This window comes from Bufo gargarizans, unplaced genomic scaffold (assembly GCF_014858855.1).
Source record: "Bufo gargarizans isolate SCDJY-AF-19 unplaced genomic scaffold, ASM1485885v1 original_scaffold_889_pilon, whole genome shotgun sequence".
NCBI lineage: Eukaryota > Metazoa > Chordata > Amphibia > Anura > Bufonidae > Bufo > Bufo gargarizans.
In genome coordinates, this window is record NW_025334745.1 from 285,911 (window position 1) to 308,923 (window position 23,013).

General features: G+C 43.7%; 7 non-coding genes across 7 annotated transcripts; all 7 read left to right on the plus strand.

Moving 5' to 3' along the window:
- Positions 1–582: 582 nt before the first annotated feature.
- TRNAL-CAA lies at positions 583–692 on the plus strand. The gene is made up of 2 exons: positions 583–620; positions 647–692. It is a non-coding gene; the product is annotated as a tRNA-Leu (tRNA).
- A 3,014-nt stretch (positions 693–3,706) lies between these two features.
- TRNAL-CAA lies at positions 3,707–3,816 on the plus strand. The gene is made up of 2 exons: positions 3,707–3,744; positions 3,771–3,816. It is a non-coding gene; the product is annotated as a tRNA-Leu (tRNA).
- A 4,046-nt stretch (positions 3,817–7,862) lies between these two features.
- On the plus strand, positions 7,863–7,972 carry TRNAL-CAA. The gene is made up of 2 exons: positions 7,863–7,900; positions 7,927–7,972. It is a non-coding gene; the product is annotated as a tRNA-Leu (tRNA).
- Positions 7,973–12,157: 4,185 nt separating this feature from the next.
- Positions 12,158–12,267, plus strand: TRNAL-CAA. The gene is made up of 2 exons: positions 12,158–12,195; positions 12,222–12,267. It is a non-coding gene; the product is annotated as a tRNA-Leu (tRNA).
- Positions 12,268–16,189: 3,922 nt separating this feature from the next.
- TRNAL-CAA lies at positions 16,190–16,299 on the plus strand. Its single transcript has 2 exons — positions 16,190–16,227; positions 16,254–16,299. It is a non-coding gene; the product is annotated as a tRNA-Leu (tRNA).
- Positions 16,300–18,750: 2,451 nt separating this feature from the next.
- Positions 18,751–18,860, plus strand: TRNAL-CAA. Its single transcript has 2 exons — positions 18,751–18,788; positions 18,815–18,860. It is a non-coding gene; the product is annotated as a tRNA-Leu (tRNA).
- A 2,420-nt stretch (positions 18,861–21,280) lies between these two features.
- TRNAL-CAA lies at positions 21,281–21,390 on the plus strand. The gene is made up of 2 exons: positions 21,281–21,318; positions 21,345–21,390. It is a non-coding gene; the product is annotated as a tRNA-Leu (tRNA).
- Positions 21,391–23,013: the final 1,623 nt, after the last annotated feature.

Sequence of the window (23,013 nt, forward strand, 5' to 3'; positions counted from 1 at the left end):
TACCTACTCTTGTCTTCAAAATGGACATGAATAGTATAAGTTCTATGCTTTTGCGGTATGGACTTGCATACAGCACATAGTATGCTGTCCACATTGCCCCATTTAAATGGATTCCATATCCAATCCGAAAAAGAAAAAAGCGGATCAGATGTGGAAAAAAATACAGTCGTGTGCTTGAGCGCTTATCACCGTTGGTCAGAATGGATGATAAATTCACGGTGACATGTGTAGCATGAAAAGGGGACAACTACACTGCGACATGTCTCATGCAACATTCATGGTGCACCAACGTTTTTTGCAATGATAGTCAATTGTTTCGCACTGCGACATACTGCGGCAGTCGCACAAAAAATCCAACTTGGATGGATTTTTTGCAACTGTCGTGATGCAGTCGCAGCGCAATACCACTGACTATCATTATAAAAAATGTGCGACTTTTCTGCGACAAGAAGATCAGTGACACAAGTCCCCATCTAGCCCTTGTCTATTGGTTGGCTCAGTTTGAGTCAGGCCACACCCCTTATCAGGCTAAAATAATTTCTCTAAATCTGTGGTCTGGGTAAGGCTGATAGTAACATACCTGTCAGGATGGCCGAGCAGTCTAAGGCGCCAGACTCAAGAGGCAGCTCTTCCTTACACATGGGTGTTCTGGTCTCCGAATGGAGGCGTGGGTTCAAATCCCACTTCTGACATAAACTTTTCAATGTCGGAAGAAACATTTTTGAAAGATCATTATATGGACATATGTACTATAATCACATACATGATGATCTAATCAACTACTGCTTCTTTCCTTACTAATTTTAACTCTAATAAACTAATTCCATGAGACAATCTACACTCTGAGATTTACCTGATTTCTAGAGTTATGTAACCAAGATTTATAAAAGTATCTCAGAATACATTATATTGAGGAGATATCCAATTATACACTATTCTGATACAGACCTATATCCTGGTCTATGGAAGGACTGAACTGACTCTAAAGGCAGTTTTTCAGGATCTTAGCAAAATAATGCCATACCATACCCTAAACAACAATTTTTTTGGAAAAAAATCTTCACTTTTAATAAACTATCAGGGGCATATTTCTGTGATGCACCAAATGTCACAAAACGGTAAGGTAGTCTTACACCATCCCCAGGGGTTGGCCAATTTCCCAGGTTATATACAATAATGTTTCCTCCATACATGACTATACTGTCCCACAGTTGTCCTAATGAAGGCCTGTCATCCTCCATGTCCATGGGCTGAAAGATGGTGGCGCGACTTCCTCTGGCTGTTCCTAGTCACCTATAATTCCACACAGGCGCTGAACGGCTAGTGGACCCGTCATGTAAATGAGCAGATACAGGCAGCAAAAACCCCGGTGATCATCTAAGCTGTAGTGGACAACCCCCTCTAAACAAACTTTCCAAAATGGTCAACATACAGTACAGACCAAAAGTTTGGACACACCTTCTCATTCAAAGAGTTTTCTTTATTTTCATGACTATGAAATTTGTACATTCACACTGAAGGCATCAAAACTATGAATTAACACATGTGGATTTATATACATAACAAAAAAGTGTGAAACAACTGAAAATATGTCATATTCTAGGTTCTTCAAAGTAGCCACCTTTTGCTTTGATTACTGCTTTGCACACTCTTGGCATTCTCTTGATGAGCTTCAAGAGGTAGTCACCTGAAATGGTCTTCCAACAGTCTTGAAGGAGTTCCCAGAGATGCTTAGCATTTGTTGGCCCTTTTGCCTTCACTCTGCGGTCCAGCTCACCCCAAACCATCTCGATTGGGTTCAGGTCCGGTGACTGTGGAGGCCAGGTCATCTGGCGCAGCACCCCATCACTCTCCTTCATGGTCAAATAGCCCTTACACAGCCTGGAGGTGTGTTTGGGGCCATTGTCCTGTTGAAAAATAAATGATGGTCCAACTAAACGCAAACCGGATGGAATAGCATGCTGCTGCAAGATGCTGTGGTAGCCATGCTGGTTCAGTATGCCTTCAATTTTGAATAAATCCCCAACAGTGTCACCAGCAAAGCACCCCCACACCATCACACCTCCTCCTCCATGCTTTACGGTGGGAACCAGGCATGTAGAGTCCATCTGTTCACCTCTTCTGCGTCGCACAAAGACATGGTGGTTGGAACCAAAGATCTCAAATTTGGACTCATCAGACCAAAGCACAGATTTCCACTGGTCTAATGTCCATTCCTTGTGTTTTTTAGCCCAAACAAGTCTCTTCTGCTTGTTGCCTGTCCTTAGCAGTGGTTTCCTAGCAGATCTTCTACCATGAAGGCCTGATTCACTCAGTCTCCTCTTAACAGTTGTTCTAGAGATGTGTCTGCTGCTAGAACTCTGTGTGGCATTGACCTGGTCTCTAATCTGAGCTGCCGTTAACCTGCGATTTCTGAGGCTGGTGACTCGGATGAACTCATCCTCTGCAGCAGAGGTGACTCTTGGACTTCCTTTCCTGGGGCGGTCCGCATGTGAGCCAGTTTCTTTGTAGCGCTTGATGGTTTTTGTGACTGCACTTGGGGACACTTTCAAAGTTTTCCCAATTTTTCGGACCGACTGACCTTCATTTCTTAAAGTAATGATGGCCACTTGTTTTTCTTTACTTAGCTGCCTTTTTCTTGCCATAATACAAATTCTAACAGTCTATTCAGTAGGACTATCAGCTGTGTATCCACCTGACTTCTCCACAACGCAACTGATGGTCCCAACCCCATTTATAAGGCAAGAAATCCCACTTATTAAACCTGACAGGGCACACCTGTGAAGTGAAAACCATTTCAGGTGACTACCTCTTGAAGCTCATCAAGAGAATGCCAAGAGTGTGCAAAGCAGTAATCAAAGCAAATGGTGGATACTTTGAAGAACCTAGAATATGACATATTTTCAGTTGTTTCACACTTTTTTGTTATGTATATAATTCCACATGTGTTAATTCATAGTTTTAATGCCTTCAATGTGAATCTACAATTTTCATAGTCATGAAAATAAAGAAAACTCTTTGAATGAGAAGGTGTGTCCAAACTTTTGGTCTGTACTGTATGTGCAGGCCATATATAATGATGACCTATCCCCAGGATAGGTCATCAATATCTGGATGGCGGGGGTCTAACTCCCAGCACCCCCACTGACCAGCTGTTTAAAGAGGAGGAGGCGCTCCGTGCCAGCGCTGCAGTGTAATGACAAGTACTCGTTCCATTCACCAACGCTCTGACAACTCCATAACTGCAGAGATCCTAACCTCCACTGGCATTATGTCAGGACCTCACATCAGACCCCCATATCAGGAACTCAGATCAGACCCCCATCAGACCTTCATGTCTGAACCCATCAGACCCCATTCAGACCTCAGATCAGACTCCCAACAGACCTCCGATCAAACCCCCATCAGACCTCAGATAAAAACCCCATCAGACCTCAGATCAAACCTCCATCTCAGACCCCTACCAGACATCAGATCAGACCTTAAAATAAATAGCTTCATTTAACTCTCCTGCTCCACAGCTCCACCCCAGGTCCGGCAGTCTTCTCTGCAGTTGCGCTCCCTTGTCTTCTCCGGCGCACATTATGGCCTGACAACTTAGGCCTTGTCTATTGGTTGGCTCAGTTTGAGTCAGGCCACACCCCTTATCAGGCTAAAATAATTTCTCTAAATCCGTGGTCTGGGTAAGGCTGATGACAACATACCTGTCAGGATGGCCGAGCGGTCTAAGGCGCCAGACTCAAGAGGCAACTCTTCCTTACACATGGGTGTTCTGGTCTCCGAATGGAGGCGTGGGTTCAAATCCCACTTCTGACATAAACTTTTCAATGTCGGAAGAAACATTTTTGAAAGATCATTATATGGACATATGTACTATAATCACATACATGATGATCTAATCAACTACTGCTTCTTTCCTTACTAATTTTTACTCTAATAAACTAATTCCATGAGACAATCTACACTCTGAGATATACCTGATTTCTAGAGTTATGTAACCAAGATTTATAAAAGTATCTCAGAATACAGTCGTGGCCAAAAGTTTTGAGAATGACACAAATATTAGTTTTCACAAAGTTTGCTGCTAAACTGCTTTTAGATCTTTGTTTCTGTGGTGTAGTGAAATATAATTACACGCACTTCATACGTTTCAAAGGCTTTTATCGACAATTAAGAGTCAGTATTTGCAGTGTTGGCCCTTCTTTTTCAGGACCTCTGCAATTCGACTGGGCATGCTCTCAATCAACTTCTGGGCCAATTCCTGACTGATAGCAACCCATTCTTTCATAATCACTTCTTGGAGTTTGTCAGAATTAGTGGGTTTTTGTTTGTCCATCCGCCTCTTGAGGATTGACCACAAGTTCTCAATGGGATTAAGATCTGGGGAGTTTCCAGGCCATGGACCCAAAATGTCAACGTTTTGGTCCCCGAGCCACTTAGTTATCACTTTTGCCTTATGGCACGGTGCTCCATCGTGCTGGAAAATGCATTGTTCTTCACCAAACGGCTGTGTTTTTGGGCAAAATTGTGAGTGAGCCCACTCCCTTGGATGAGAAGCAATCCCACACATGAATGGTCTCAGGATGCTTTACTGTTGGCATGACACAGGACTGATGGTAGCGCTCACCTTTTCTTCTCCGGACAAGCCTTTTTCCTGATGACCCAAACAATCAGAAAGAGGCTTCATCAGAGAATATCACTTTGCCCCAGTCCTCAGCAGTCCATTCACCATATTTTCTGCAGAAGATCAATCTGTCCCTGATGTTTTTTTTGGAGAGAAGTGGCTTCTTTGCTGCCCTTCTTGACACCAGGCCATCTTCCAAAAGTCTTCGCCTCACTGTGCGTGCAGATGCGCTCACACCTGCCTGCTGCCATTCCTGAGCAAGCTCTGCACTGGTGGCACTCCGATCCCGCAGCTGAATCCTCTTTAGGAGACGATCCTGGCGCTTACTGGACTTTCTTGGACGCCCTGAAGCCTTCCTCAACAAGAATTGAACCTCTTTCCTTGAAGTTCTTGATGATCCTATAAATTGTTGATTGAGGTGCAATCTTAGTAGCCACAATATCCTTGCCTGTGAAGCCATTTTTATGCAACGCAATTATGGCTGCAATAATTTCTTTGCAGGTCACCATGGTTAATAATGGAAGAACAATGATTTCAAGCATCACCCTCCTTTTAACAGGTCAAGTCTGCCATTTTAACCCAATCAGCCTGAGATAATGATCTCCAGCCTTGTGCTTGTCAACATTCTCCCCTGAGTTAACAAGACGATTACTGAAATGATCTCAGCAGGTCCTTTAATGACAGCAATGAAATGCAGTGGAAAGTTTTTTTTTGGGATTAAGTTAATTTTCATGGCAAAGAAGGACTATGCAATTCATCAGATCACTCTTCATAACATTCTGGTGTATATGCAAATTGCTATTATAAAAACTTAAGCAGCAACTTTTCCAATTTCCAATATTTATGTAATTATCAAAACTTTTGGCCACGACTGTACATTATATTGAGGAGATATCCAATTATACACTTTTCTGATACAGACCGATATCCTTGTCTATGGAAGGACTGAACTGACTCTGAAGGCAGTTTTTCAGGATCTTAGCAAAATAATGCCATACCATGCCCTAAACAACAATATATTTTTTTTTAAATCCTCACTTTTAATAAACTATCAGGGGCATATTTCTGTGATGCACCAAATGTCACCAAACGGTAAGGTGTTAGTCTTACACCATCCCTAGCGGTTGGCCAATTTCCCAGGTTATATACAATAATGTCTCCTCCATACATGACTATACTGTCCCACAGTTGTCCTAATAAAAGGCCTGTCCATGTCCATGGGCTGCAAGATGGTGGCGCGACTTCCTCTGGCTGTTCCTAGTCACCTATAATTCCACACGGGCGCTGAACGGCTAGTGGACCCGTCATGTAAATGAGCAGATACAGGCAGCAAAAACCCCGGTGATTAGCTAAGCTGTAATTCATGGTGTGCCAAGATGGACCGGGAAACAGAGATCAAAGGGGGAACCATGAAGTGAATAGGTGCTGGACAGCCCCCTCTAAACAAACTTTCCAAAATGGTCAACATATGTTAAAGGGGTTGTGCAGGCCATATATATTGATGACCTATCCCCAGGATAGGTCATTAATATCTGGATGGCGGGGGTCTGACACCCAGCACCCCCACTGACCAGCTGTTTAAAGAGGAGGAGGCGCTCCGTGCCAGCGCTGCAGTGTAATGACAAGTACTCGTTCCATTCACCAAAGCTCTGACGGCTCCATAACTGCAGAGATCCTAACCTCCACTGGCATTAACATCAGTAGAAAAACCTGTGCTTTACAGGGAGCTTCATGGCATTTCTATTGCCAAACAGTTGCATCCAAGCACAATGTCAAGAGTGGGATGGAGTGGTGTAAAGCACGGCATCACTGGACTCTGGAGGAACGGAAACATGTTCTGTGGACTGACCAATCATGCTTCTCAATCTGGCAGTCTGATGTCTGGGTTAGCGAATGGCCGAAGAACATTGCCTGCCCAACTGCAATCTTCCAACTGTAAAGCTTGGTAGGAGAGGAGAGATAATGCTATTGGGATGGGGGGGTCAGGCTCCTAAGTTCCAGTGAAGGGATATTTTAATGCTTTAGCATACCAAAACATTTTGAACAATTGTATGCTCCCACCTTTGTGGGAACAGTTTGGAGAAGGCCATTTTCTGTCCCAGCATGACAGTGCCCCAGAGCACAAAGCGAGGCATGGGTGGGCGAGTTTGGTGTGGAAGAACTTGGCTGGCCACACAGAGCCCTGACATCAACCCCATCCAACGTCCTTGGAATGAACTAGAGCCGAGATTGTGAAACAGGCTCTTTCGTCAAACATCTGTGTCTGACTCCACAAATGTTCTTCTGGATGAATATGCAAAGATTCCCACATACAAACTCCAAAATCTTCTAGAAAGCCTTCCTCAAAGAGAGTGAACTATTTTAGCTGCAAAGGAGAAGGGGGGGGGGGGGGGGGAATCACCTACTCAATAACAATTCCTATGGAGACTACCGATTGTTCAACTTTTTGTTCAAAGTTCTTAATTCTGTTGTGCAGAGTTTTAAGCGCACACTTACTGGTGCGCTTTAGGGATATAAAAGTACTGTAAAAACCGAAAATTAATAAAGTATATTAGAAAAAAATTATTTAGGGAATTAGGAACAACATATTAAAAATTATTATAAAAGTTTAGTTACTCTTTCGATTTATAAGATAAGACACACCCCAGGTTTTAGAGGAGGAAAATAAGAAAAAAAATATTTCAGCAGATCTCATATCAGATCCTCAGATCAGGCCCCGAATATCATCCCTCAAATCAGATCCTCCTATCAGACCCCCATGTCAGGACCTCACATCAGACCTCCATATCAGGAACTCAGATCAGACCCCCATCAGACCTTCATGTCTGAACCCATCAGACCTCAGATCAGACTCCATTCAGACCTCAGATCAGACCCCCATCAGACCCCCAACAGACCCCCATCAGACCCCCAACAGACCTCCGATCAAACCCCCAACAGACCTCAGATCAAACCCCCATCAGACCTCAGATCAAACCTCCATCTCAGACCCCTACCAGACGTCAGATCAGACCTTAAAATAAATAGCTTCATTTAACTCTCCTGCTCCACAGCTCCTCCCCAGGTCCGGCAGTCTTCTCTGCAGTCGTGCTCTCTTGTCTTCTCCGGCGCACATTATGGCCTGACAACATAGGCCTTGTCTATTGGTTGGCTCAGTTTGAGTCAGGCCACACCCCTTATCAGGCTAAAATAATTTCTCTAAATCTGTGGTCTGGGTAAGGCTGATGACAACATACTTGTCAGGATGGCCGAGCGGTCTAAGGCGCCAGACTCAAGAGGCAACTCTTCCTTACACATGGGTGTTCTGGTCTCCGAATGGAGGCGTGGGTTTAAATCCCACTTCTGACATTCATTTTTCAATGTCGGAAGTAACATTTTTGAAAGATCATTATATGGACATATGTACTATAATCACATACATGATGATCTAATCAACTACTGCTTCTTTCCTTACTAATTTTAACTCTAATAAACTAATTCCATGAGACAATCTACACTCTGAGATATACCTGATTTCTAGAGTTATGTAACCAAGATTTATAAAAGTATCTCAGAATACAGTCGTGGCCAAAAGTTTTGAGAATGACACAAATATTAGTTTTCACAAAGTTTGCTGCTAAACTGCTTTTAGATCTTTGTTTCTGTGATGTAGTGAAATATAATTACACGCACTTCATACGTTTCAAAGGCTTTTATCGACAATTAAGAGTCAGTATTTGCAGTGTTGGCCCTTCTTTTTTAGGACCTCTGCAATTCGACTGGGCATGCTCTCAATCAACTTCTGGGCCAATTCCTGACTGATAGCAACCCAATCTTTCATAATCACTTCTTGGAGTTTGTCAGAATTAGTGGGTTTTTGTTTGTCTCTTGAGGATTGACCACAAGTTCTCAATGGGATTAAGATCTGGGGAGTTTCCAGGCCATGGACCCAAAATGTCAACGTTTTGGTCCCCGAGCCACTTAGTTATCACTTTTGCCTTATGGCACGGTGCTCCATCGTGCTGGAAAATGCATTGTTCTTCACCAAACGGCTGTGTTTTTGGGCAAAATTGTGAGTGAGCCCACTCCCTTGGATGAGAAGCAATCCCACACATGAATGGTCTCAGGATGCTTTACTGTTGGCATGACACAGGACTGATGGTAGCGCTCACCTTTTCTTCTCCGGACAAGCCTTTTTCCTGATGACCCAAACAATCGGAAAGAGGCTTCATCGGAGAATATCACTTTGCCCCAGTCCTCAGCAGTCCATTCACCATATTTTATGCAGAAGATCAATCTGTCCCTGATGTTTTTTTTGGAGAGAAGTGGCTTCTTTGCTGCCCTTCTTGACACCAGGCCATCTTCCAAAAGTCTTCGCCTCACTGTGCGTGCAGATGCGCTCACACCTGCCTGCTGCCATTCCTGAGCAAGCTCTGCACTGGTGGCACTCCAATCCCGCAGCTGAATCCTCTATAGGAGACGATCCTGGCGCTTGCTGGACTTTCTTGGACGCCCTGAAGCCTTCTTAACAAGAATTGAACCTCTTTCCTTGAAGTTCTTGATGATCCTATAAATTGTTGATTGAGGTGCAATCTTAGTAGCCACAATATCCTTGCCTGTGAAGCCATTTTTATGCAACGCAATTATGGCTGCAATAATTTCTTTGCAGGTCACCATGGTTAACAATGTAAGAACAATGATTTCAAGCATCACCCTCCTTTTAACAGGTCAAGTCTGCCATTTTAACCCAATCAGCCTGACATAATGATCTCCAGCCTTGTGCTTGTCAACATTCTCCCCTGAGTTAACAAGACGATTACTGAAATGATCTCAGCAGGTCCTTTAATGACAGCAATGAAATGCAGTGGAAAGTTTTTTTTGGGGATTAAGTTAATTTTCATGGCAAAGAAGGACTATCCAATCATCAGATCACTCTTCATAACATTCTGGTGTATATGCAAATTGATATTATAAAAACTTAAGCAGCAACTTTTCCAATTTCCAATATTTATGTAATTATCAAAACTTTTGGCCACGACTGTACATTATATTGAGGAGATATCCAATTATACACTTTTCTGATACAGACCGATATCCTTGTCTATGCAAGGACTGAACTGACTCTGAAGGCAGTTTTTCAGGATCTTAGCAAAATAATGCCATACCATGCCCTAGACAACAAATTTTTTTTTTTAAATCCTCACTTTTATTAAACTATCAGGGGCATATTTCTGTGATGCACCAAATGTCACCAAACGGTAAGGTGTTAGTCTTACACCATCCCTAGGGGTTGGACAATTTCCCAGGTTATATACAATAATGTCTCCTCCATACATGACTATACTGTCCCACAGTTGTCCTAATAAAAGGCCTGTCCATGTCCATGGGCTGCAAGATGGTGGCGCGACTTCCTCTGGCTGTTCCTAGTCACCTATAATTCCACACGGGCGCTGAACGGCTAGTGGACCCGTCATGTAAATGAGCAGATACAGGCAGCAAAAACCCTGGTCATTAGCTAAGCTGTAAATCATGGTGTGACAAGATGGACCAGGAAACAGAGATCTAAGGGGGAACCATGAGGTGAATTGGTGCTGGACAGCCCCCTCTAAACAAACTTTCCACAATGGTCAACATATGTTAAAGGGGTTGTGCAGGCCATATATATTGATGACCTATGCCCAGGATAGGTCATTAATATCTGGATGGCGGGGGTCTGACACCCAGCACCCCCACTGACCAGCTGTTTAAAGAGGAGGAGGCGCTCCGTGCCAGCGCTACAGTGTAATGACAAGTACTCGTTCCATTCACCAATGCTCTGACGGCTCCATAACTGCAGAGATCCTAAACTCCACTGGCATTAACATCAGTAGAAAAACCTGCGCTTTACCGAGAGCTTCATGGCATTTCCATGGCCAAACAGTTGCATCCAAGCACAATGTCAAGAGTGGGATGGAGTGGTGTAAAGCACGGCATCACTGGACTCTGGAGGAACGGAAACATATTCTGTGGACTGACCAATCATGCTTCTCAATCTGGCAATCTGATGTCTGGGTTAGCGAAGAACAATGTTCCAACTGTAAAGCTTGGTAGGAGAGGAGAGATAATGCTATTGGGATGGGGGGGTCAGGCTCCTAGGTTCCAGTGAAGGGACATTTTAATGCTTCATCATCCCAAAACATTTTGGACAATTGTATGCTTCCACCTTTGTGGGAACAGTTTAGAGAAGGCCCTTTTCTGTCCCAGAGCACAAAGCAAGGCATGGTTGGGGCGAGTTTGGTGTGGAAGAACTTGGCTGGCCACACAGAGCCCTGACATCAACCCCATCCAACATCCTTGGGATGAACTAGAACAGAGATTGTAAGACAGGCTCTCTCGTCAAACATCTGTGTCTGACTCCACAAATGTTCTTCTGAATGAATATGCAAATATTCCCACATACAAACTCCAAAATCTTCTAGAAAGCCTTCCTCAAAGAGAGTGAACTATTTTATCTGCAAAGGAGAAGGGGGGGGGGGGGGGGGAAATCACCTACTCAATAACAATTCCTATGGAGACTACCGATTGTTCAACTTTTTGTTCAAAGTTCTTAATTCTGTTGTGCAGAGTTTTAAGCGCACACTTAATGGTGCACTTTAGGGATATAAAAGTACAGTAAAAACAGAAAATTAATAAAGTATATTAGAAAAAAATTATTTAGTGAATTAGGAACAACATATTAAAAATTATTATAAAAGTTTAGTTACTCTTTCGATTTACAAGATAAAACACACCCCATGTTTTAGAGGAGGAAAATAAGAAAAAAAATATTTTTCAGCAGATCTCATATCAGATCCTCAGATTAGGCCCCCAATATCCTCTCTCAAATCAGATCCTCCTATCAGACCCCCATATCAGGAACTCAGATCAGACGCCCATCAGACCTTCATGTCTGAACCCATCAGGCCCCATTTAGACCTCAGATCAGACCCCCAACAGACCTCTGATCAAACCCCCAACAGACCTCAGATAAAACCCCATCAGACCTCAGATCAAACCTCCATCTCAGACCCCTCCATCTCAGACCCCTGACAACTCCATAACTGCAGAGATCCTAACCTCCACTGGCATTATGTCAGGAGTCAGGACCTCACATCAGACCCCCATATCAGGAACTCACATCAGACCCCCATCAGACCTTCATGTCTGAACCCATCAGACCCCATTCAGACTCCCAACAGACCTCCGATCAAACCCCCATCAGATCAAACCCCTAACAGACCTCAGATAAAAACCCCATCAGACCTCAGATCAAACCTCCATCTCAGACCCCTACCAGACATCAGATCAGACCTTAAAATAAATAGCTTCATTTAACTCTCCTGCTCCACAGCTCCACCCCAGGTCCGGCAGTCTTCTCTGCAGTTGCGCTCCCTTGTCTTCTCCGGCGCACATTATGGCCTGACAACTTAGGCCTTGTCTATTGGTTGGCTCAGTTTGAGTCATGCCACACCCCTTATCAGGCTAAAATAATTTCTCTAAACCTGTGGTCTGGGTAAGGCTGATGACAACATACCTGTCAGGATGGCCGAGCGGTCTAAGGCGCCAGACTCAAGAGGCAACTCTTCCTTACACATGGGTGTTCTGGTCTCCGAATGGAGGCGTGGGTTCAAATCCCACTTCTGACATTCATTTTTCAATGTCGGAAGTAACATTTTTGAAAGATCATTATATGGACATATGTACTATAATCACATACATGGTGATCTAATCAACTACTGCTTCTTTCCTTACTAATTTTAACTCTAATAAACTAATTCCATGAGACAATCTACACTCTGAGATATACCTGATTTCTAGAGTTATGTAACCAAGATTTATAAAAGTATCTCAGAATACAGTCGTGGCCAAAAGTTTTGAGAATGACACAAATATTAGTTTTCACAAAGTTTGCTGCTAAACTGCTTTTAGATCTTTGTTTCTGTGATGTAGTGAAATATAATTACACGCACTTCATACGTTTCAAAGGCTTTTATCGACAATTAAGAGTCAGTATTTGCAGTGTTGGCCCTTCTTTTTCAGGACCTCTGCAATTCGACTGGGCATGCTCTCAATCAACTTCTGGGCCAATTCCTGACTGATAGCAACCCAATCTTTCATAATCACTTCTTGGAGTTTGTCAGAATTAGTGGGTTTTTGTTTGTCTCTTGAGGATTGACCACAAGTTCTCAATGGGATTAAGATCTGGGGAGTTTCCAGGCCATGGACCCAAAATGTCAACGTTTTGGTCCCCGAGCCACTTAGTTATCACTTTTGCCTTATGGCACGGTGCTCCATCATGCTGGAAAATGCATTGTTCTTCACCAAACGGCTGTGTTTTTGGGCAAAATTGTGAGTGAGCCCACTCCCTTGGATGAGAAGCAACCCCACACATGAATGGTCTCAGGAGGCTTTACTGTTGGCATGACACAGGACTGATGGTAGCACTCACCTTTTCTTCTCCGGACAAGCCTTTTTCCTGATGACCCAAACAATCGGAAAGAGGCTTCATCAGAGAATATCACTTTGCCCCAGTCCTCAGCAGTCCATTCACCATATTTTCTGCAGAAGATCAATCTGTCCCTGATGTTTTTTTTGGAGAGAAGTGGCTTCTTTGCTGCCCTTCTTGACACCAGGCCATCTTCCAAAAGTCTTCGCCTCACTGTGCGTGCAGATGCGCTCACACCTGCCTGCTGCCATTCCTGAGCAAGCTCTGCACTGGTGGCACTCCGATCCCGCAGCTGAATCCTCTTTAGGAGACGATCCTGGCGCTTACTGGACTTTCTTGGACGCCCTGAAGCCTTCTTAACAAGAATTGAACCTCTTTCCTTGAAGTTCTTGATGATCCTATAAATTGTTGATTGAGGTGCAATCTTAGTAGCCACAATATCCTTGCCTGTGAAGCCATTTTTATGCAACGCAATTATGGCTGCAATAATTTCTTTGCAGGTCACCATGGTTAACAATGTAAGAACAATGATTTCAAGCATCACCCTCCTTTTAACAGGTCAAGTCTGCCATTTTAACCCAATCAGCCTGACATAATGATCTCAAGCCTTGTGCTTGTCAACATTCTCCCCTGAGTTAACAAGACGATTACTGAAATGATCTCAGCAGGTCCTTTAATGACAGCAATGAAATGCAGTGGAAAGTTTTTTTTTGGGATTAAGTTAATTTTCATGGCAAAGAAGGTCTATGCAATTCATCAGATCACTCTTCATAACATTCTGGTGTATATGCAAATTGCTATTATAAAAACTTAAGCAGCAACTTTTCCAATTTCCAATATTTATGTAATTCTCAAAACTTTTGGCCACGACTGTACATTATATTGAGGAGATATCCAATTATACACTTTTCTGATACAGACCGATATCCTTGTCTATGCAAGGACTGAACTGACTCTGAAGGCAGTTTTTCAGGATCTTAGCAAAATAATGCCATACCATGCCCTAAACAACAATATATTTTTTTTTAAATCCTCACTTTTAATAAACTATCAGGGGCATATTTCTGTGATGCACCAAATGTCACCAAACGGTAAGGTGTTAGTCTTACACCATCCCTAGGGGTTGGCCAATTTCCCAGGTTATATACAATAATGTCTCCTCCATACATGACTATACTGTCCCACAGTTGTCCTAATAAAAGGCCTGTCCATGTCCATGGGCTGCAAGATGGTGGCGCGACTTCCTCTGGCTGTTCCTAGTCACCTATAATGCCACACGGGTGCTGAACGGCTAGTGGACCCGTCATGTAAATGAGCAGATACAGGCAGCAAAAACCCTGGTCATTAGCTAAGCTGTAAATCATGGTGTGCCAAGATGGACCGGGAAACAGAGATCAAAGGGGGAACCATGAGGTGAATTGGTGCTGGACAGCCCCCTCTAAACAAACTTTCCACAATGGTCAACATATGTTAAAGGGGTTGTGCAGGCCTCATATATTGATGACCTATCCCCAGGATAGGTCATTAATATCTGGATGGCGGGGGTCTGACACCCAGCACCCCCACTGACCAGCTGTTTAAAGAGGAGGAGGCGCTCCGTGCCAGCTCTACAGTGTAATGACAAGTACTCGTTCCATTCACCAATGCTCTGACGGCTCCATAACTGCAGAGATCCTAACCTCCACTGGCATTAACATCAGTAGAAAAACCTGTGCTTTACCGGGAGCTTCATGGCATTTCCATGGCCAAACAGTTGCATCCAAGCACAATGTCAAGAGTGGGATGGAGTGGTGTAAAGCACGGCATCACTGGACTCTGGAGGAACGGAAACATATTCTGTGGACTGACCAATCATGCTTCTCAATCTGGCAGTCTGATGTCTGGGTTAGCGAAGAACAATGTTCCAACTGTAAAGCTTGGTAGGAGAGGAGAGATAATGCTATTGGGATGGGGGGGGTCAGGCTCCTAAGTTCCAGTGAAGGGACATTTTAATGCTTCATCATCCCAAAACATTTTGGACAATTGTATGCTTCCACCTTTGTGGGAACAGTTTAGAGAAGGCCCTTTTCTGTCCCAGAGCACAAAGCAAGGCATGGTTGGGGCGAGTTTGGTGTGGAAGAACTTGGCTGGCCACACAGAGCCCTGACATCAACCCCATCCAACATCCTTGGGATGAACTAGAACAGAGATTGTAAGACAGGCTCTCTCGTCAAACATCTGTGTCTGGCTCCACAAATGTTCTTCTGGATGAATATGCAAAGATTCCCACATACAAACTCCAAAATCTTCTAGAAAGCCTTCCTCAAAGAGAGTGAACTATTTTAGCTGCAAAGGAGAAGGGGGGGGGGGGATCACCTACTCAATAACAATTCCTATGGAGACTACCGATTGTTCAACTTTTTGTTCAAAGTTCTTAATTCTGTTGTGCAGAGTTTTAGGCGCACACTTAATGGTGCGCTTTAGGGATATAAAAGTACAGTAAAAACAGAAAATTAATAAAGTATATTAGAAAAATTTTATTTAGTGAATTAGGAACAACATATTAAAAATTATTATAAAAGTTTAGTTACTCTTTCGATTTACAAGATAAAACACACCCCATGTTTTAGAGGAGGAAAATAAGAAAAAAAAAAATTTCAGCAGATCTCATATCAGATCCTCAGATTAGACCCTTATATCAAATCCTCAGATCAGGCCCCCAATATCCTCTCTCAAATCAGATCCTCCTATCAGATCCCCATATCAGAAACTCAGATCAGACGCCCATCAGACCTTCATGTCTGAACCCATCAGGCCCCATTTAGACCTCTGATCAAACCCCCATCAGATAAAACCCCCAACAGACCTCAAATCAGACCTCAGATCAAACCTCCATCTCAGATCCCTACCAGACGTCAGATCAGACCTTAAAATAAATAGCTTCATTTAACTCTCCAGCTCCACCCCAGGTCCGGCAGTCTTCTCTGCAGTTTCGCTCCCTTGTCTTCTCCGGCGCACATTATGGCCTGACAACGTAGGACTTGTCTATTGGTTGGCTCAGTTTGAGTCAGGCCACACCCCTTATCAGGCTAAAATAATTTCTCTAAATCTGTGGTCTGGGTAAGGCTGATGGTAACATACCTGTCAGGATGGCCGAGCGGTCTAAGGCGCCAGACTCAAGAGGCAACTCTTCCTTACACATGGGTGTTCTGGTCTCCGAATGGAGGCGTGGGTTCAAATCCCACTTCTGACATAAACTTTTCAATGTCGGAAGAAACATTTTTGAAAGATCATTATATGGACATATGTACTATAATCACATACATGATGATCTAATCAACTACTGCTTCTTTCCTTACTAATTTTAACTCTAATAAACTAATTCCATGAGACAATCTACACTCTGAGATATACCTGATTTCTAGAGTTATGTAACCAAGATTTATAAAAGTATCTCAGAATACATTATATTGAGGAGATATCCAATTTTTCAGGATCTTAGCAAAATAATGCCATACCATGCCCTAAACAACAAATTTTTTTGAAAAAAATCCTCACTTTTAATAAACTATCAGGGGCATATTTCTGTGATGCACCAAACGGTAAGGTGTTAGTCTTACACCATCCCTAGGGGTTGGCCAATTTCCCAGGTTATATACAATAATGTCTCCTCCATACATTACTATACTGTCCCACAGTTGTCCTAATGAAGGCCTGTCCATGTCCATGGGCTGCAAGATGGTGGTGCGACTTCCTCTGGCTGTTCCTAGTCACCTATAATTCCACACAGGTGCTGAACGGCTAGTGGACCCGTCATGTAAATGAGCAGATACAGGCAGCAAAAACCCCAGTGATTAGCTAAGCTGTAATTCATGGTGTGCCAAGATGGACCGGGAAACAGAGATCTAAGGGGGAACCATGAGGTGAATAGGTGCTGGACAGCCCCCTCTAAACAAACTTTCCAAAATGGTCAACATATGATAAAGGGGTTGTGCAGGCCATATATATTGATGACCTATCCCCAGGATAGGTCATCAATATCTGGATGGCGGGGTCTGACACCCAGCACCCCCACTGACAAGCTGTTTAAAGAGGAGGAGGCGCTCCGTGCCAGCGCTGCAGTGTAATGACAAGTACTCGTTCCATTCACCAACGCTCTGACGGCTCCATAACTGCAGAGATCCTAACCTCCACTGGCATTAACATCAGTAGAAAAACCTGTGCTTTACCGGGAGCTTTATGGCATTTCCATGGCCAAACAGTTGCATCCAAGCACAATGTCAAGAGTGGGATGGAGTGGTGTAACGCACGGCATCATTGGATTCTGGAGGAACGGAAACATGTTCTGTGGACTGACCAATCATGCTTCTCAATCTGGCAATCTGATGTCTGGGTTAGCGAATGGCCGAAGAACATTGCCTGCCCAACTGCAATCTTCCAACTGTAAAGCTTGGTAGGAGAGGAGAGATAATGCTATTGGGATGGGGGGTCAGGCTCCTAAGTTCCAGTGAAGGGATATTTTAATGCTTCAGCATACCAAAACATTTTGGACAATTGTATGCTCCCACCTTTGTGGGAACAGTTTGGAGAAGGCCATTTTCTGTCCCAGCATGACAGTGCCCCAGAGCACAAAGCGAGGCATGGGTGGGAGAGTTTGGTGTGGAAGAACTTGGCTGGCCACACAGAGCCCTGACATCAACCCCATCCAACATCCTTGGGATGAACTAGAGCAGAGATTGTAAGACAGGCTCTCTCGTCAAACATCTGTGTCTGACTCCACAAATGTTCTTCTGGATGAATATGCAAAGATTCCCACATACAAACTCCAAAATCTTCTAGAAAGCCTTCCTCAAAGAGAGTGAATTATTTTAGCTGCAAAGGAGAAGGGGGGGGGGGTCACCTACTCAATAACAATTCCTATGGAGACTACCGATTGTTCAACTTTTTGTTCAAAGTTCTTAATTCTGTTGTGCAGAGTTTTAGGCGCACACTTAATGGTGCACTTTAGGGATATAAAAGTACAGTAAAAACAGAAAATTAATAAAGTATATTAGAAAAAATTTATTTAGGGAATTAGGAACAACATATTAAAAATTATTATAAAAGTTTAGTTACTCTTTCGATTTATAAGATAAGACACACCCCAGGTTTTAGAGGAGGAAAATAAGAAAAAAAAATATTTTTCAGCAGATCTCATATCAGATCCTCAGATCAGGCCCCCAATATCATCCCTCAAATCAGATCCTCCTATCAGACCTCCATATCAGGAACTCAGATTAGACCCCCATCAGACCTTCATGTCTGAACTCATCAGACCTCAGATCAGACTCTATTCAGACCTCAGATCAGACCCCCAACAGACCTCCGATCAAACCCCCATCAGACCTCAGATAAAACCCTCATAAGACCTCAAAGCAAACCTCCATCAGACCTCAGATCAAACCTCCATCTCAGACCCCTACCAGACGTCAGATCAGACCTTAAAATAAATAGCTTCATTTAACTCTCCTGCTCCACAGCTCCACCCCAGGTCCGGCAGTCTTCTCTGCAGTTGCGCTCCCTTGTCTTCTCCGGCGCACATTATGGCCTGACAACGTAGGCCTTGTCTATTGGTTGGCTCAGTTTGAGTCAGGCCACACCCCTTATCAGGCTAAAATAATTTCTCTAAATCTGTGGTCTGGGTAAGGCTGATGGTAACATACCTGTCAGGATGGCCGAGCGGTCTAAGGCGCCAGACTCAAGAGGCAACTCTTCCTTACATATGGGTGTTCTGGTCTCTGAATGGAGGCGTGGGTTCAAATCCCACTTCTGACATAACCTTTTCAATGTCGGAAGAAATATTTTTGAAAGATCATTATATGGACATATGTACTATAATCACATACATGATGATCTAATCAACTACTGCTTCTTTCCTTACTAATTTTAACTCTAATAAACTAATTCCATGAGACAATCTACACTCTGAGATATACCTGATTTCTAGAGTTATGTAACCATATAACCGTATATTGAGGAGATATCAAATTTTTGCCATACCATGCCCTAAACAACAATAAAAAAAAAAAATAATCTTCACTTTTAATAAACTATCAGGGGCATATTTCTGTGATGCACCAAACGGTAAGGTGTTAGTCTTACACCATTCCTAGGGGTTGGCCAATTTCCCAGGTTATATACAATAATGTCTGCTCCATACATGACTATACTGTCCCACAGTTGTCCTAATGAAGGCCTGTCCATGTCCATGGGCTGCAAGATGGTGGCGCGACTTCCTCTGGCTGTTCCTAGTCACCTATAATTCCACACAGGCGCTTAACGGCTAGTGGACCCGTCATGGAAATGAGCAGATACAGGCAGCAAAAACTCCGGTGATCATCTAAGCTGTAATTCATGGTGTGACAAGATGGACCAGGAAACAGAGATCTAAGGGGGAACCATGAAGTGAATAGGTGCTGGACAGCCCCCTCTAAACAAACTTTCCAAAATGGTCAACATATGATAAAGGGGTTGTGCAGGCCATATATATTGATGACCTATCCCCAGAATAGGTCATCAATATCTGGATGGCGGGTCTGACACCCAGCACCCCCACTGACCAGCTGTTTAAAGAGGAGGAGGCGCTCCGTGCCAGCGCTGCAGTGTAATGACAAGTACTCGTTCCATTCACCAACGCTCTGACGGCTCCATAACTGCAGAGATCCTAACCTCCACTGGCATTAACATCAGTACAAAACCTGTGCTTTACCGGGAGCTTCATGGCATTTCTATGGCCAAACAGTTGCATCCAAGCACAATGTCAAGAGTGGGATGGAGTGGTGTAACGCACGGCATCATTGGATTCTGGAGGAACGGAAACATGTTCTGTGGACTGACCAATCATGCTTCTCAATCTGGCAATCTGATGTCTGGGTTAGCGAATGGCCGAAGAACATTGCCTGCCCAACTGCAATCTTCCAACTGTAAAGCTTGGTAGGAGAGGAGAGATAATGCTATTGGGATGGGGGGGTCAGGCTCCTAAGTTCCAGTGAAGGGATATTTTAATGCTTCAGCATACCAAAACATTTTGAACAATTGTATGCTCCCACCTTTGTGGGAAAAGTTTGGAGAAGGCCATTTTCTGTCCCAGCATGACAGTGCCCCAGAGCACAAAGCGCGGCATGGGTGGGCGAGTTTGGTGTGGAAGAACTTGGCTGGCCACACAGAGCCCTGACATCAACCCCATCCAACGTCCTTGGAATGAACTAGAACAGAGATTGTGAAACAGGCTCTCTCGTCAAACATCTGTGTCTGTATCCACAAATGTTCTTCTGGATGAATATGCAAAGATTCCCACATACAAACTCCAAAATCTTCTAGAAAGCCTTCCTCAAAGAGAGTGAACTATTTTAGCTGCGAAGGGGGAGGGGGAATCACCTACTCAATAACAATTCCTATGGAGACTACCGATTGTTCAACTTTTTGTTCAAAGTTCTTAATTCTGTTGTGCAGAGTTTTAAGCGCACACTTACTGGTGCGCTTTAGGGATATAAAAGTACTGTAAAAACAGAAAATTAATAAAGTATATTAGAAAAAAATTATTTAGGGAATTAGGAACAACATATTAAAAATTAATATAAAAGTTTAGTTACTCTTTCGATTTATAAGATAAGACACACCCCAGGTTTTAGAGGAGGAAAATAAGAAAAAAATATTTCAGCAGATCTCATATCAGATCCTCAGATCAGGCCCCCAATATCATCCCTCAAATCAGATCCTCCTATCAGACCCCCATGTCAGGACCTCACATCAGACCTCCATATCAGGAACTCAGATCAGACCCCCATCAGACCTTCATGTCTGAACCCATCAGACCTCAGATCAGACTCCATTCAGACCTCAGATCAGACCCCCATCAGACCCCCAACAGACCTCCGATCAAACCCCCAACAGACCTCAGATCAAACCCCCATCAGACCTCAGATCAAACCTCCATCTCAGACCCCTACCAGACATCAGATCAGACCTTAAAATAAATAGCTTCATTTAACTCTCCTGCTCCACAGCTCCACCCCAGGTCCGGCAGTCTTCTCTGCAGTTGTGCTCTCTCTCTTGTCTTCTCCGGCGCACATTATGGCCTGACAACGTAGGCCTTGTCTATTGGTTGGCTCAGTTTAAGTCAGGCCACACCCCTTATCAGGCTAAAATAATTTCTCTAAATCTGTGGTCTGGGTAAGGCTGATGACAACATACCTGTCAGGATGGCCGAGCGGTCTAAGGCGCCAGACTCAAGAGGCAACTCTTCCTTACACATGGGTGTTCTGGTCTCCGAATGGAGGCGTGGGTTCAAATCCCACTTCTGACAATACATTTTTCAATGTCGGAAGAAACATTTTTGAAAGATCATTATATGGACATATGTACTATAATCACATACATGATGATCTAATCAACTACTGCTTCTTTCCTTACTAATTTTAACTCTAATAAACTAATTCCATGAGACAATCTACACTCTGAGATTTACCATAATTCTAGAGTTATGTAACCAAGATTTATAAAAGTATCTCAGAATACATTATATTGAGGAGATATCCAGAGCATGGTCAGCAATTAATGGAATGATAACGACCTGGTGCTTGGCTGACAAAAACCTACAAACAAACGTACGTGGGAATATGAAATCGCACTCAGTCCACGCAAAAGGCAAAGATTTGGCTTGTTAACTTGACCTTAAAGGGCTTCTGTCACCCCCCAAAAGTCATTTTTTATTTTTGGGCTTCTTTCGGGTTTAGAGGTGACGTCATCGGCGCAGGCGCACTGAGGGAGTGCTGAGGAAGCGAGCGCCCTTCTCTCAGAGCGCCTGCGCCGAATGAAGACACATAAGGCGCAGGCGCGGGATTTGAAATGCTGGCAGGGCCCGCCGGAGGAGGAGAGCGCTCGCTGGCCCTGTCAATCAACTGGAGGAGGGGGCGTTTTTTTAAAGGAGGATGCGGCGGCTACCAGCAAGTAACCGCCCTACTTGACGGTAGAGAGGTAATTTACATATTATAAAAGTGCGGTTTTTAAAGAAACTAAGCTACAGAACAAGGTAAGAGCCCTATATATTGAATAATCGCACTATAAGGATTTTAATTAGCCCAAAAATGAAAAATGACTTTTGGGGGGTGACAGAAGCCCTTTAAGGGCTCATGCACCAGCCGTGTGCACCCCGCATCACAGATGCGAACCCATTCACTTGATCTCATACTGATGACCTATCCTGAGGTTAGGCCAACAACAGTAAAGTAAGTAAGTAAGTAGACAACCCCTTTAAGGCTACTTTCACACTAGCGTTCGGGGCTCCGCTTGTGAGTTCCGTTTGAAGGCTCTCACAAGCGGCCCTGAACGGATCCGTACTGCCCCAATGCATTCTGAGTGAATGCGGATCCGCTCAGAATGCATCAGTCTGGCTCCGCCTGGCCGTGCGAAGGCAAACGGATCCGTCCAGAGTTACAATGGAAGTCAATGGGGTCGGATCCGTTTGAAGGTGACACAATATGGTGCAATTTTCAAACGGATCCGCCCCCCATTGACTTTCAATGTAAAGTCTGGACGGATCCATCTGAATACAAATTACACTTAGACTTTTTTCTGAAATATAATGCAAACGGTTCCGTTCTGCACGGATACCATCGTTTGCATTATAGGAGCGGATCCGTCTGTACAGATACCAGACGGATCCGCTCCGAACGCAAGTGTGAAAGTAGCCTTAGCTGTCCATACATTTGAGATACTGATTGGCCGATCAGTTTTTCATAGGGTCGTTCATACAAATGATTCCACCAACTAAACTGGACGACCAGGGAGTCCGTTTTTTATAAAAACGGACTCCCTGGTACTTGAGCACAATGGAAAGTGATCGGCTGAATTTAGCCGATCATGCCTTTAACATTTACTTTCAACCGATGAACAGTTCTCCATCGTGGCGGATTACATTTTCGGCAGA